Raw genomic sequence first — 17,216 nt, 5'->3', positions numbered from 1 at the left:
CATGGACTGAGGACGGCCGGGGTCTTCGCCGGAGTAGGAGGCCGCGGTGGCCGGAGTTCGTCATGGATAAGGAGGGGAAGACGGCAGGAGTCGAGGAGGGACGGGGAGGCCGGAGCAGCACCGGCGAAGAGTGGCGCTGGTGAGGTACTGCGGCGGCGGGCGCCGGAGTCGATCGACGGGGCAGCATGGTGGAGCTAGCCGACGATGACCTTCGGGCGGCGATGGAGGGGCGACCGGCGCGCGTGGGCGGCGACCGGCGCGCACGGGCGGCGACCGGCGCGCACGGGCGGCGGGGCAGGCGGGCGCGGGAAGCGAGCGGCGGCCCGGGCGCGTGGGCCGGGAGGGCCTCGCCTGGGCCCGGCGGGCCTACGCGGGAGGGCGGCGGCGAATCCAGAAGCGACACATGGTGGCGGCGCAAGCTTTGTCCGGTTCAGCCGGACGTGTCCGGCGATGGAGGAGGGGCTAGGCTAGGGTTAGGGTGGATTTGATCCGAGATTTGGACGGGGAAAGGCCTATTTATACATAGAAGGAGCTAGGAGACTCCAAATGGAGTGAGGTTCTCAGCCACGCGATCGTGATCAAACGACCGAGAGGATGGAGGGGGTTTACGTGTGTTTTGGGCCACTTTGGATGGGTGTTCGGCTGCAACACACACGAGGCCTTTACGGTTCCTCGGTTAACCGTTGGAGTATCAAACGGACTCCAAATGGCACGAAACATGACAGGCGGTGTACTGGTAGTGAACCAAGGCCGCTTGGCAAGTATCGGTCCAATCCGAGAACGTTTAACACTCGCACACGAAAAGAGGTAAAGGGGGACGCCGGAGGACGTAGGACTGCCGGAATGCAAAACGGACAACGGGGAAAATGCTCGGATGAATGAGACGAACACGTATGCAAATGCGATGCACATGATGACAAGATATGAGATGCATGACATGGACAAAATGCAAAACGAAGACAAATCCCAACCATGAGGGAATATCATAACTTTGCGCCGAAAATGGCAAGTTACATACGGGGCATTACAACACCCCACCACTATGAAAGGATCTCATCCCGAGATCTAGGACTGGAAAAATGCCGGATATTCGAAACGGAGGTGGACCTCACATTCAGGTGGCTTCACGGTCGGAATGATGTGACCACTTCACTTTCAGGAATTTGATAGACTTGTTGCAAGTCTTGCGCTCAGTTTCTTCAAGGATAGAAACGGGATGCTCATGATAAGACAGGTCTTCTTGGAGATCAATCTCTTCGAAGTTGATGGTGCGGTCAGGAGTCTTGAAACACTTGCGAAGCTGAGATACGTGAAACACGTCGTGCATGTTTGCAAAGTTGTATGGAAGCTCAAGTTGATAGGCGAGATCGCATCTTTTGCCAATGATCTTGAAAGGACCCACGTATCTAGGGGCAAGCTTCCCTTTGATACCGAAGCGACGAGTACCTTTCATTGGAGAGACGCGGAGGTAGACATGGTCTCTGATCTCAAAAGCCAAGTCACGATGCTTTCTATCATAGTAACTCTTCTGGTGCGATTGCGCGGCTTTGAGATTTTCATGAATGACTTTGCACATTTCTTCAGCCTCTGTGATCAAGTCATTGCCAAGAAGTTGGCGTTCACCAGTCTCTGACCAGTTAAGAGGGGTATGGTACTTTCTGCCATAGAGAATCTCGAATGGGGCCATGCCCGAACTCGCTTGGAAGCTGTTGTTTTAGGATAACTCGGCATATGGAAGACAATCTTCCCACTTCATACTGAAAGAAATGACACAAGCCCTGAGCATATCTTCAAGAATTTGATTGACTCGCTGGACTTGGCCACTGGTTTGAGGATGAAAGGATGTGCTGAAGCGAATGTTGGTGCCGATGGCCTTCTGAAAGGAGTCCCAGAACTTAGAGGTAAAGATGCTTCCACGATCTGAAGATATCAACTGCGGAATGCCATGCAGAGAGACAATCCTGGAGGTATATAGCTCTGCCAACTGAGCTGATGTGATAGATTCTTTGATAGGAAGAAAATGAGCCACTTTAGTGAGCTTGTCGATGACAACAAAAATAGCATCATTGCCACGCTTGGACTTGGGAAATCCAGTCACGAAGTCCATCTCAATATGGTCAAACTTCCACTCTAGAATAGCAAGAGGTTGGAGGAGACCAGCTGGTCGTTGGTGTTCTGCTTTCACTCTTCTGGAGACATCACATTCATTCACGAACTGAGCAATCTCGCGCTTCATTTGAGTCCACCAATACGACTGCTTGAGGTCATGGTACATCTTTGTACTTCCAGGATGAATAGATAAGAGTGAATTGTGAGCCTCGTTCATAATGACTTTACGAAGGTCACCGTTAGGAACAACAATGCGATCCTCGAAGAAAAGAGTATCTTTGTCATCAAGGCGATAGCACTTGTACTTGGGTTGGCTCTTGGCAATCCCAATCTTCACCTTCTTCACCATGGGATCAAGAAGTTGAGCCTCGCGAATATGATAATCCAAAGTAGGAGAGACTTGGAGGTTGGCAAGGAATCCTTGAGGAACAACTTGGAGATTAAGTTTGCGGAAAGCTTCACAAAGATCCGGTTGGAAGGGCTTGAGAATCAAACTGTTGTAGTAAGCCTTCCTGCTCAAAGCGTCAGCAATGACATTGGCCTTGCCTGGAGTATATTCAATACTCGGATTATACTCTTGAATCATTTCGACCCAATGAGTCTGCCTGAGGTTGAGGTTGGGCTGAGTGAAGATGTACTTGAAACTCTTATGATTAGTGAAGATGTCCACTTTTCTTCCCAACAAGAGATGTCTCTGTAACACCCCGGATGTAACTTTCCCTATTTGTACTCCAACTCTTGCCGTTTCCGGCGTTAAGTTATATTTATTTCTCAGGTTCGGGTCTTTGCCTCCGTCTGTTGTTGTCTTTGTCATGCATCTCATATCATGTCATCATGTGCATTGCATTCGCATACGTGTTCATCTCTTGCATTCGAGCATTTTCCCCGTTGTCCGTTTTGCATTCCGGCACTTCGTTCTCCTCCGGTGGTCATTTCTAGCCTTCTTTCATGTTTGGGGATTAAACATTTCCGGATTGGACCGAGACTTGCCAAGCGGCCTTGGTTTACTACCGGTAGACCGCCTGTCAAGTTTCGTATCATTTGGACTTCGTTTGATACTCCAACGGTTAACCGAGGGACCGAAAAGGCCTCGTGTGTGTTGCAGCCCAACACCCATCCAATTTGGCCCAAAACCCACCAAACTCTGCTCCATGTCCTAGAGCGTTCGATCATGATCGCGTGGCCGAAAACCGCACCTCATTTGGACTCTCCTAGCTCCACTTATGCCTATATATACACCCCTCCATTTTCGGATCTCTCCCTCCCCCCAAAACCCTAGTTTAAAAAAAGCAGATCTCCGCGCCGAGCCGGACACGTCCGAACCGGCCGGACAAAAATCGCCACCCGCCGCCGCCACATCAGCACCCACGGGACCGCTTCGCCGCCGACGCCCGAGGCCCGCTAGGCCCGCGGGAAGCCCCCGCGAGCCCATCTCCGCCGCCCGCCGCCGCCTGTCTTCTCCCCCGCGCCCGACCACCGCTGGCGGCCACCATCGCCGGCCGGCGACCGCCGCACCTCGCCGGCGCGCGAGCTGCGCCCCGCCGCCGCCTGCCTCGCCGCGGGTCGCCGCCCGAGCCGGCGCCGCCCCCGTCCACCACCGCCGGCGCCTCCGCCCCTCGCCGCCCCGGATCCGGCCGGCCTCGCCCCGGCCCTCTCCTTCCTCTCCGGCGACGTTGAACAGCTCCGGCCACCGCGTTGACGAACTCCGGCGTGCATCGGGAAGCGTGCAGATCGGATCTCAGATCTGGGATATTTTGAACCTCGGTTGACGTCTCTCCCGAACCCTAATTTTTATGCCTACTTTGACCTACCGTAACTTTGCATCCGCAGCTCTGATTTGGACATATAGTATACCAAAATGTTCGTCTCGACAAGTACATCATTTCATTCCATTGCATCATTTTCATTTGAGCTCATCTTGATGCCCAAAATGCTGTTAGAAGGAGGCTTCGTGAGTTAATTGTCAGATCTGCTAGTTCATCTTAGACTTTTGTCATTTTTTCCATGATTATTGTGTACATGATATGCCTGTGAGTCTTTCATATGTTTTGTTAAACATTTTGTTTTCTTTCCAGAGGTGCAACCCATGCATTTTTAGGATGTGTGTGGTGACTTGTGCAAGCTTGCAAAGTGAGGCACCCGGTAAATCTGTTTTCAGAGGCTTAGTAGATTTCACAAAGTATGGGATTATTTAGTTCATGATGCCATATGTTCAGCTTGTTTCCTAGTGATACGTGCCTCTTTTGAGGATGATCAGTAAAGGAGTTTTGTTAATAATGTTATGCTCTATCTATCCATGTCTTTGTTTGCAATTATGGAACAACCTAGTTTGAGTCAATCGAGCTCTACTTTTGCTTCGTTGTGAATCTGGGCAGATCGTCAACTCGTTTGCGATTTTGCCGATGTTATTGTAGTTGATCCGTGCATGCTATGCCATTGTTCTTGCCATGTCTAGCTGGTATTTTGTGCCTTCTTAATGGATGTATGCTTTCCTTGCCATGACTTGCACCATGGTGAGTGCATCGAGCTCGTTTACATGCCTTCGTGAGTGTTATTTCCGCATGTCTCAGTTTTCACTAAGTCTGGAAACTGATTGTGTTTTAGCTATGTTCGTGTGCCCGTTAGTATGTTTTGTCATCCCTTTTGACCCCAGGTCACTTTGGGACTTTTGTTAAGCTTGTTGAGTAGCTCCATGCCATGTTCTTACTTGTCTTAATCAGGTCATGTATCATGTTGTTTTGCTGCTCCGAAGAGGGCTTCATGATCTGAAATTTCAGACAAGTGTTAATTTCACTAAGTCTGGAATCTGTTTTGCATTTGCGTTTTTGCCATGCTTGTTTGAACCTCATAATGGATGAATTGGCCGTGGCTCAGTGCTAGTATTTTGTTAAGAATCTTATGTGCATCCATGCCATGTATTTTGTTGTCATGTTTGGTGGCTGTAGCATGTTCGTTGCATTGCATTTAGATGCCTACTTGCTGTAAATTGCAGACCGGTGTCATATCTTAAAACGCTTGCCATTTCCAAACCGTAACTCCGATTCCGATGATCTTTATATCGTTTTCAAGCGATTTCGTCCCATCTTTCCAGTGGCACCCTTGGAATTCCAAGTTGAGGCCAGGTTCATGCATTTCCTGTCATATCTTGCATTTTGCATCCCGCACATCATCATTTCATCATATTGCTTGGTCTTGCACGTGGTTGATTGTATCCTTGTTGCTTGTTTGTCTTGTTGGGTAGAGCCGGGAGACGAGTTCGCTACTGAGGAGCCCGTTGAGTTTGCTTATGAGGATCCAGTCAACTCTGACAACTGTGCAGGCAAGATGATCATACCCTCGAAATCACTACTATCTTTGTTATGCTAGTTTGCTCGCTCTTGCTATGCCAATGCTACGATGCCAACCTTTTGCTTGTCAGCCTCCCAATTGCCATGTTGAAACTCTAACCCACCTTGTCCTAGCAAACTGTTGATTGGCTATGTTACCGCTTTGCTCAGCCCCTCTTATAGCGTTGCTAGTTGCAGGTGAAGATTGGAGGCCGTTCCTTGTTGGAACATCTTTTATTTACTTGTTGGGATATCATAATGCATCTATATACTTGGTAAAGGGTGGAAGCAAACATGCCAGGAATTAACATCAGGAAGCAAACATGCCAGGAATTAACATCAGGAAGCAATGTTTAGAGCAAGATAACGACATGCTATAGGAACATATCATGGCAAAGCAAGGCATGGCATGAAACTACTCAAAGCTTATAACAAAAGTCCCTTACTGATCATAAGACAAAAGGGCACAGAAAACATGATGGCACCCATGTAAACATAGCAAGTTTCGTTAACAGATTCAGACTTGGCAGAAAACTGGACATGGCATAAAACAGAGTTACGTAGGCATGTTTGCCAGCTCGAGGCACTCACCACAAGGCATTGCATGACAAACTAAGCATACACCCAGCAAGAAGACATGGTCAAGAAGCTAAACATGGCAAGAACAACCTCATAGCATGCATGGATCTACTACAACAACCTTGGCAAAATTGAATAACATGTAAACAATCTGCCAGGAACATTTTATAGCAAAAGTAGAGCAAGATTGAGTCATGCTAGGGTACTCCATAATTGCAAACAAAGATATGGATGGATAGAACATAACAATATCTCAAAATCATCCTTACTGAACATTCTCAAAAGAGGCATGGATCACTCTGTAGCAACATGAATAAATGGCATAAAAATAACATCAGGGAAATGACTTAGAAGAATTCTAAGTCCCTGAAATCATCAACATCACGAGAGCTACTTTGCATGCTTGTGCTAGTAACCACATTGATCACAAAAATACATGGCATACACCCCAGTAAAGATGGCATGGCATAGCCCAAATGACATGTAGGGCTCAAGTTCATAGGAGGCACACAATAATCATGGCAAAAATGACAAATGTCCATAATCTGTTAAGAAATAGAAACTAACATTACATAGCACTCTTGCAACAGCATTTAGGGTATCAAGATGGACTCAAACAAGCATGGTGCAATGGAATTAAATGAAGAGCACATCCAGACGAACAACTTGATATATCACACGCGCGAAACAGAGCTACGAGTGATGAGATATGGCCTGATGAACATGCCTAGAAAATATAGTGACTTCGGGGGAAAATCACCTCCCAGATCTAGATCTAGGGTTCGCACGTGGATCGAGGATGGCCGAGGTCTTCGCCGGAGTAGGAGGTCGCGGTGGCCGAAGTTCGTCGCGGGTAAGGAGGGGAAGACGGTCGGAGTCGAGGAGGGACGGGGAGGCCGGAGCAGCATCGGCGAAGGGCGGCGCCGGCGAGGTACTGTGGCGGCGGGCGCCGGAGTCGGTCGACGGGGCGACGCGGTGGAGCTGGCCGGCGATGACCTTTGGGCGGCGACGCGGTGGCAACCGGCGCGCGCGGGCGGCGACCGGCGCACACGGGCGGCGGGGCAGGTGGGCGTGGGCGGTGAGCGGCGGCCCGGGCGCGTGGGCCGGGAGGGCCCCGCCTGGGCTCGGCGGGCATGTGCGGGAGGGCAGCGGCGAATCTAGAAGCAACATGTGGCGGCGGCGCGAGCTTTGTCCGGTTCAGCCGGACGTGTCCGGCGACGGAGGAGGGGCTAGGCTAGGGTTAGTGTGGATTTGATCTGAGATTTGGACGGGGGAAGGCCTATTTATACATAGAAGGAGCTAGGAGACTCCAAATGGAGTGCGGTTTTCGGCCACGCGATCGTGATCTTACGACCGAGAGGATGGAGGGGGTTTTGGTGGGTTTTGGGCCACTTTGGAGGGGTGTTGGGCTGCAACACACACGAGGCCTTTATGGTTCCTCGGTTAACCATTGGAGTATCAAAAGTCTCGGTCCAATCCGAGAACGTTCAACACTCGCACACGAAAATAGGCAAAAGGGGACGCCGGAGGACGTAGGAGTGCCGGAATGCAAAACGGACAACGGGGAAAATGCTCGGATGCCTGAGACGAACTTGTATGCAAATGCGATGCACATGATGACAAGATATGAGTTGCATGACATGGAAAAAATGCAAAACAAAGACAAAACCCAACCACGAGGGAATATCATAACTTTGTGCCGAAAATGGCAGGAGTTGGAACACAAATATGGCAAGTTACATATGGGGCGTTACACTTTCCTCCCCGGATAGATCTTCGTATTCGGCGGCTTCGCACTGCGGGCCAATTTGCTTGGCCATCTGGAGCAGATTGAGAGCTACGCCCCTGGCCATCAGGTCAGATTTGGAAACTAGAACTACACGGCCGACATCCGCGGAGACTTGATCTTCGACGGATTCGAGCCCGTGTCGGATGTGCCGCACAGTCACGATGAGCATGACGTAACTCTACCGTCAGACAGTGTTCAGGAGATCGCATCCGCAACTACTCCGGCCATCAACCCGGAGCAAATCGCGCCATCCGAGAGCGGAGGGATAGACCCCGCCATGGAGGCCGCACTCTTAGTGGCGATAGAGCCAGATACTGACTTCACCCCTTACGAGAGCCGTGTCGCCGAACCACTGGATTCATCTCCGGCCACGAACTCTGAGCCGCTCACATCTGTGCCCGTCGAATCCGACTGGGCGCCGATCATGGAGTTCACCTCCGCGGATATCTTTCAGCACTCACCTTTCGGAGATGTGCTAAATTCATTAAGGTCTCTCTCCATGTCAGGAGAACCTTGGTCGAACTATGTCCAGCTAGACTGGGATGTGGACGACGAAGAAATTCGCGGCCCACCCACCACCCACCTAGTAGCCACTATCGATGACTTAACCGACATGCTCGACTTCGACTCCAAAGACATCGACGGTATGGACGACGATGCAGGAGACGAACCAGAACCACCGCCCATAGGGTGCTAGAGCACTACTTCATCACATGACGTATCCATGGTGGATACACCCAGAGAGGGCAATGGCGAAGAGACAGCGGAGGATGCACCCTCCAAGCAACCCAAGCGCCGACATCAGCAGCGCCGCTCTAAGTCCCGCCATAGCAAAAACAGCGATAACAACGCAAGAGGGAAAAATAGCCCACTCGACTCTGGAAGAAACGACAACTGCACCACCCCGGTGTCAGAAAACGATCAAGATGCAAACTGCAAACATAGTACGGATCCAACGTCCGAACACGATGACGCCAAAGATAAGCCTCATCAAACCCTGTCTGGGGAAGAAAACAGTCCGGACGAAGATGCACGCATCATCCCGAAAACACACTTGGAGCAAGAGAACCTCCACAGAAGGATTATTGCCACAGCGAGGAGCCTGAAGAAACAGAAGAAAAGGCTCAAGGTAGCACAAGATACGCTCAACAGCAGGTGGAACAAAGTAACAAAGTATGGTGGAAGCTACCATAAAAATAGCTATCCAAAGCGCAAGCTATTACTGGAATTCAATGATGAGGTCTTAGAGCCCACACAGCCAAAGAATTATACGGCCAACCGACCGGATCCACCACCTTGTGAGCGCGATAGAGCGGCTAACAAGGTCACGCATAAGTCAACACACAATCTACTTGAGAACTTGCGCCAAAAATCCGGCGTGACCAGATCCATCTACGGATCTAGGAAGCGCGCTCCGGTACAACACCAAAACCGAATACTACAATCGTCCGAACACCATGGCACATCCCAATACAGGGGCGCCGCACACCCCCTATGTTTCACCGATGAAGTGCCGGATCATGAATTCCAAGAGGGATTCAAACCGGTGAACATAGAGGCGTACGATAGGACCACAGACCCTGGAGTCTGGATAGAGGACTTCATCCTCCATATTCATATGGCTCGTGGCGACGATCTCCATGCCATTAAATACTTGCCCCTCAAGCTTAAAGGGCCAGCTCAGCAATGGATGAAAAGTATCCCCGAAAACTCAATTGGAAGTTGGGAGGAGCTCGAGGACACCTTCCGGGCCAATTTTCAAGGGACTTATGTCCGACCTCCAGATGCGGACGATTTAAGTCATATAGTCCAACAGTTCGAAGAGTTTGCCCGAAAGCTTTGGAACAGGTTCCTCACCAAGAAGAACCAAATCGTCGACTTTCCGGACGCTGAAGCCTTAGCAGCTTTTAAACACAGCGTCCGAGACGAATGGCTCGCCAGACACCTCGCCCAAGAAAAACCGAGAACGATGGCAGCCCTAACAAGCCTCATGACCTGGTTTTGTGCGGGCGAGGACAGCTAGTTGGCCCGAAGCAGCACCAGCGATCCAAGCACATCCGAAGTTAGGGATGGCAATGGTAAACCACGATGCAACAAAAACAAGCGATGAAATAAATAAGGTAGCTAAGATAACACGGCGGTAAACGTCGGATTCAGGGGCTCCCGACCAGGTCAGCGGAAAAAGCCTTTCAAATGCAGCAGAGAAGGACAATCTGGCCTAAACAAAATTCTTGACAAACTCTGTCAGATTCAAGGCACCCCGTAAAAAACTGCAAATCATACCCATAGAGAATGTTGGGTCTTCAAGTAGGCCGGTAAGCTAAACGCCGAACACAAAGGGGAAGAGACACCAAGCGAAGAGGACGAACCTCGCCAGCAAAGCGCCGGAGGACAGAAAAAGTTCCCACCAGTGGTTAAAACAGTAAACGTGATCCATGTGACAAAGAGGAGAAGCAATCATGCACTCCGATGCACACGAGCCATAGAGCCCATCACCCCTAGGTTCAACCCCTGGTTGGCCTGCCCGATCACTTTTGATCATAGGGTTCACGATACAAATATCCGACGCGAAGGACTGACGGCCTTGGTGTTAGACCCAATCATAAACACTGCAAAAAAATACACTTCCATGATGATACGTGTTTGTCACATTAGGTCGTGTTTTTTATCATGCATGTACATCCATGACGATTTTATGACATAATCAAGATAGTCATACCTGTGCTGTCGTAGAAGTGTTCCATGACATTACCAAAATTATCATCACGGAAGTGTCTACTTCCATGATGATAAATCACGCGTCACAGAAGTGCTTTCGTCAAGGGTGACCGACACGTGGCATCCACCGTAACGAACACTGTTAAGCTATCAGGTCGGATTTTGGATCCGATAACCCATTAACAGCCCTGACCAATGGGAAATTTCCACGTGTAAAATTCTGATTGGCCGAAGGAAACACATGTTGCCTCACCCTTGGGACAGATGTCATCCACTCATTGGACAGGAGGTGCCTATGATAGGTCGACACATGGCACGGCCCAACAGTGGCCCATTCCGGTGAAAAAGGCCGGCCCAGTAAAAATTAGCAGGCCGGCCCATATAAGGCCTACTTCTGTCAAGTCCATTTAAGACCACGGCCCATATGAGATGTGCCAATTTGGCCCGTCAGCGGTCCGTTAAAGATTTGACACCATTGTAGCCCATCGTCAGTTCGAGCCCATTAACAGCCCGCTATATATTTGGGCTCAATATCGGCCTGATGAGATTTCAGCCTGTTAACGGCCCATTTAATGGATGGGCCAATTTTCAGGATGTACATCTTTCGGCCTTTTAGTAACCCATTTAAATGTTGGGCTAATTTCCGGCCCGGTGTGTCTTTCAGCCTATTGATGGCCCATAAATCTGATGGGCCATTTGTAGTCGGACCTGAGTTTCGGCCTTTTAGTGGCCCATTTAAGTGTTGGGCCAATTTCTGGCCCGGTGTCACTTTCAGCCTGTTGACGGCCCATAAATCAGTTGGGCCATTTGTAGTCGGACCTGAGTTTTGGCCTTTTAGCGACCCATTGAAGTGTTGGGCCAATTCCCGGCCATGTGTGCCTTTCGGCCTGTTAAGGGACCATAAATGAGTTGGGCCATTTGTAGTCGGACCTTAGTTTAGGCCTTTTTAACGGCCCATGCCCTTCATGGTCCAATACCAGCCTGGTTTCTCTTTCGGCCTGCTAAAGGCCCACAACACAGTTGGGCCGTTTACAATATGACCTGACTTTCGGCCTCGAAGCGGCCCATGCTCTTCATGGTCCCGCTGTCTCTTTCGGCCTGCTAAAGGCCTACAGTATAGTTGGGCCACATGTAGCCCAAACTTACTAACGGTCTGTTAACGGCCCGTGAAATAAATTAGGGCCACCTGTTGCCCGCTTCGATGTCGGCCTATTAACGACCCGGGAGGTAAGAGGGCCGACCATTAACTTTTGGCCTAGTAACGGCCCATTAACTTAATGGGCCCACTAAAGTTCGTTCATGTCTTTAGGTCAAATTAGATAACTTGAGCCCATTACGACGAGCAATTATGCATAGGACCAAAACCGATCAAGCAAAGGTATGGCATACATGGAATAACGTTGCACATCCAGCATATATTACAGGAAATTACATCCACTAGGCAATCAAAGATTGATTCCAGTGCAAATAAATGAGCAGAACCTAACCATCTGCAACGTCACAATCTGCAACCTCAGCACAGATGACGCCCATAAGCATATGGGCAAGTTCTTGCTGCTTTGCTACACTGTCTCTGAAAACATTGATCAGTTGTTGTGTCACACGACTTTGCACCTCTGATTCATCCACCATTTCCATCATTGCTTCATCCATTAACTGGTTCACAAACATACATTTATTCCATTGCATTCGAGACAGAGGATACTAAACAGATTCAGATGGCGATTTTGGCAGGCTTGTATTATTGATAGTGGAGAGTGTCTCGACCACTGTATCATAACATAAATTAGGACGAGAACCAAACAGATTAATCATGACTTATTGCCATATTACCTGGCCTAGATTTATTGGAAAGAAACAATGGGGTTGCCTTGCTGTTTTCAGAGTTTGTCTTCTTGTCTTCAGCAACCTGCACAAAATTAACACACTAGCATTGCTATCATTGGCCAAGTCAGATAATAGGAAAGCAACATTGACACAACAAATGTTTGGGCAACTAGCCTACACCAAATTAACACAATATGGCACAGCTATCATCAGCCAGGTAAGGTAATACGAAAGCAACATTGACACAATGAATGAATGGGCAACCAGAGAAGCACTACAATTCAGTAATGTGCGTGATATGAGATAGTACATTCATGCAGCTTAGTATGCAAAACTACCAGGCAGTTTTCCTTACAAAAATCAACATTGGCGCCTTTAACATTTTGCTACAACCAATTTTAGATCAGATAAAGGTTATATTCACGTCGATTAACAAAATACATGCTGATGTAAAAATATAGTGACATACAACAGGTACTTACATCAGCATTGGAGCACAGAGAATTCCTGCAAGATATTTTCCTCGAATACGATCCCAATGGAGGAAGTCTTGTATCGTTTAACCTTATTTTCTAAAAGATTGATGGCTAAGAAACATGTAGAAAATATGATCAGAATGCTATAAAATTTCATGATGCGAGGATACACACACGCTTCTTAGAATGGAGTTGACATTCTTTTGCTGGACTGGAGCGGACTAGTTCTTTGGCCACCGGAATCTGCTTATTATCAGTGGGAGTTGGGTTTCTCTGTGCTGGAGCAGTATCTATGAAAAATGGAGTTGGTTTATTATCTCCTGGCGTTTGGATCTTTTGCAAAGACCTGGTTTGTAACCCTTCAGATTCTAACATAGCCATCTTCCCCTTGCATGCCTGATACGTCTCCAACGTATCTATAATTTTTGATTGCTCCATGCTATATTATCTACTGTTTTGAGCAATATTGGGCTTTATTATCCACTTTTATATTATTTTGGGACTAATCTATTAACCGGAGGCTCAGCCCAGATTTGCTGTTTTATGCCTATTTCAGTGTTTCGAAGAAAAGGAATATCAAACAAAGTCGAAACAGAACGAAATAAACTGGAGAAGTTATTTTTGGAAGGAAACACACCTTATGGACTTGGACCCCACGTCAGAAGATACGGGAGCTGCCCACGACGGTGGGGGGCGCCCCCCTAGGGCGCGCCCCTTGCCTCGTGGGGCCCTCGTGGCTCCCCTGATGTGCTTTTTCTGCCTATATAACTCCATATACCCTAAAACTTCCAGAACAGATATTAGATCGGGAGTTCCGCCGCCAGAAGCCTCCGTAGCCACCAAAAACCAATCTAGACCCGTTCCGGCACCCTGCCGGAGGGGGCAATCCTTCTCCGGTGGCCATCTTCATCATCCCGGTGCTCTCCATGACGAGGAGGGAGTAGTTCTCCCTCGGGGCTGAGGGTATGTACCAGTAGCTATGTGTTTGATCTCTCTCTCTCTTGTGTTCTTGATTTGGCACGATCTTGATGTATCGCGAGCTTTGCTATTATAGTTGGATCCTATGTTTCTCCTCCCCCTCTTCTCTCTTGTAATGAATTGAGTTTCCCCTTTGAAGTAATCTTATCGGATTGAGTCTTTAAAGAATTGAGAACACTTGATGTATGTCTTGGTGATCAACTTGCAGTTTCGTGACATTGGGAACCTATGCATAGAGGTTGGCACACGTTTTTGTCGTGATTCTCCGGTAGAACTTTGGGGCACCCTTCGAGGTTCTATGTGTTGGTTGAATAGATGAATATGAGATTGTGTGATGCATATCGTGTAATCATACCCACGGATACTTGAGGTGACATTGGAGTATCTAGGTGACATTAGGGTGTTGGTTGATTTGTATCTTAAGGTGTTATTCTAGTACGAACTCTAGGGCTGTTTGTGACACTTATAGGAATAGCCCAACGGATTGATTGGAAAGAATAACTTTGAGGTGGTTTCATACCCTACCATAATCTATTCGTTCGTTCTCCGCTATGAGTGGCTTCGGAGTGACTCTTTGTTGCATGTTGAGGGATAGTTATGTGATCCAATTATGTTAGTATTGTTGAGATGACTTGCACTAGTGAAAGTATGAACCCTAGGCCTTGTTTCCTAGCATTGCAATACCGTTTATGCTCACTTTTATCACTTGCTACCTTGCTGTTTTTATTATTTCAGATTACAAAAACTATTATCTACCATCCATATACCACTTGTACCACCATCTCTTCGCCGAACTAGTGCACCTATACAATTTACCATTGTATTGGGTGTGTTGGGGACACAAGAGACTCTCTGTTATTTGGTTGCAGGGTTGCTTGAGAGAGACCATCTTCATCCTACGCCTCCTACGAATTGATAAACCTTAGGTCATCCACTTGAGGGAAATTTGCTACTGGCCTACAAACCTCTGCACTTGGAGGCCCAACAACGTCTACAAGAAGAAGGTTGTGTAGTAGACATCAAGCTCTTTTCTGGCGCCGTTGCCGGGGAGGTTAGTGCTTGAAGGTATATCTTTAGATCTTGCAATCGAGTCTTTTAGTTTCTTGGTTTATCACTAGTTTAGTTTATAAAAGAAAATTACAAAAAATGGAATTAAGTTTGTCTCATACGCTTCACCTTTTTAATATCTTTCGTAAGTATGACGGAAAGGATAATTGTGCTCAAGTGCTAGAAGAAGAAATCTATAAAATGTTTGGCACTAAATATTTGAATGATGAGCATGATTGCAATGTTGTTAGTATGAATTCTTTGAATATCCATGATGCTAATGATGATTGCACTAGTTATGATGAAAATGCCTCCTATAAACATGTCAATTTTTGTGGAGTAGACTGGGCTTGCAAGTACACACCAAATAGGGAAGATAGATATTGCAAGAGGCATAAGTACTTAGAAACCAAATCATTGCAAGAAAGCCTAGATGAATGTGCTGAAAGATTCAATATTTTTCGTGCCCCTTGTGAACTTTGTAATGAACATGGTCATTTAAAGCTCCAATGCTATTTGTTTCATGATCAAGTCGTGTCCAAACATTGTGATAATTTGATTACCCTTGAGCATCATAAATAGCTTAGCCTTCTTTTGGGTTATGAAGAAATGAAACGTATAGCTGAGGGTATTCCAAAGTTTAATCTTGATAGAGTTCTTGATTTTGATCTAGAAAATATTTATATGTATTGTGCAGTGAATTGCATTGAAAATCCTTATATTGCCAATTACATAAAGAAAATAAAACAAATAGAAGATGAAGAGAATACTAATGAAAGGGAAGAGACTTCCCAATATCCTCCCATTATCTCTTATGATGAATCAGGTAACGAGGAGGAGCCTCCTATTCAAACAATCTCATTAATAAGGAGCTCCAAAAAGAGGATTGAACCCACACACGATGTGGTAAAGAAGAAGAAAAGAAAAACGAAGAGAGGTAAAAAGGTATCTCTCCCAAATAAAGTTGCTCCTATTATTGCTGTGCCTCATGAAAATGAAGATGATACACTTGATGATGATCTCGTTATGCCTATTGCTTGTTGTGACGATTATGATTGGGAAGATAATGATACTTCTTATGATCTTGAAAATCTTTTTGGCACGTGCTTGGAAGAATATAATAATTGCTATACTATTGGTGCTATCCATGCTATTAATGAAGAGAGTGATTATGCTTATCATACGAAAAGGCCCAAGCTTGGGGAAGCTATGTTTGATGAGAATGACATATTTGAGAATATATTTGCTGCAATTAATGTTTGTCCCAAGCTTGGGGATGCTATGTTTAATAATGATGATATTTTTAGCCTTCCATGTTTTGATATGCAAAGTGATTGTGATGAGAACAAAGTTGCTACTTATGATGATTATTGTGAGGAAAGTTATGCTATAAAAAGTAGTGATGATTATATTTATAAAACTTGTCATGATTATGATTACCCCTTCTCTTAACATTACTCTTTTAATATGGAAACAATTTATAGTATTCGAGTTTCCTATGATACTCCCACTATTCCGAATGAGAAGAATTTTGCCTATGTGGAGAGTAATAAATTTTCTATGCTTGTAGATCATGAAAAGAATGCTTTAGGTACTGGTTATATTGTTTAATTCATTCATGATGCTACTGAAAACTATTATGAGGGAGGAACGTATGCTTGTAGTAATTGCAATAATATCAAGTTTCCTCCCTATGTGCTTAAAGTTTTGAAGTTATGCTTGTTTTGCTTTCCTATGCTAGTTAATTATTGTTCCCATAAGTTGTTTTCTCACAAAATCCCTATGCATAGGAATCATGTTAGACTTAAATGTGCTAGTCATATTCTTCATTATGCTCTCTTTATATTACAATTCTTATCCTTCATGTGAGCATCATTGGAATCATCATGCCTAGCTAGAGGCGTTAAACGATAGCGCTTGTTGGGAGGCAACCCAATTTTATTTTTGTTCCTTGATTTTTGTTCCTGTTTAGTAATAAATAATTCATATAGCCTCTGTTTAGATGTGGTTTTATGCTTTTAATTAGTGTTTGTGCCAAGTAGAACCTTTGGGAAGACTTGGGGAAAGTCTTGTTGATCATGCTGTCAAAAACAGAAACTTTAGCGCTCACGAGAATTGCTGCCATTTTTATTTGGAGAGTGCTATTTAGTTAATTCGTTTTACAGATGATTAATAGATAAATTCCTCAGTTCCAGAAATTTATTTGAGAATTTTATGAGTTCCAGAAGTATATGTTTGATTCAGATTACTACAGACTGTTCTTTTTTTGACAGATTCTGTTTTTCATGTGTTGTTTGCTTATTTTGATGAATCTATGAGTAGTATCGGAGGGTATGAACCATAGAGAAGTTGGAATACAGTAGATAT

The sequence above is a fragment of the Triticum urartu genome, chromosome 1 (genome assembly GCF_003073215.2).
Source record: "Triticum urartu cultivar G1812 chromosome 1, Tu2.1, whole genome shotgun sequence".
NCBI lineage: Eukaryota > Viridiplantae > Streptophyta > Magnoliopsida > Poales > Poaceae > Triticum > Triticum urartu.
This window is presented reverse-complemented; position numbering follows the sequence as displayed.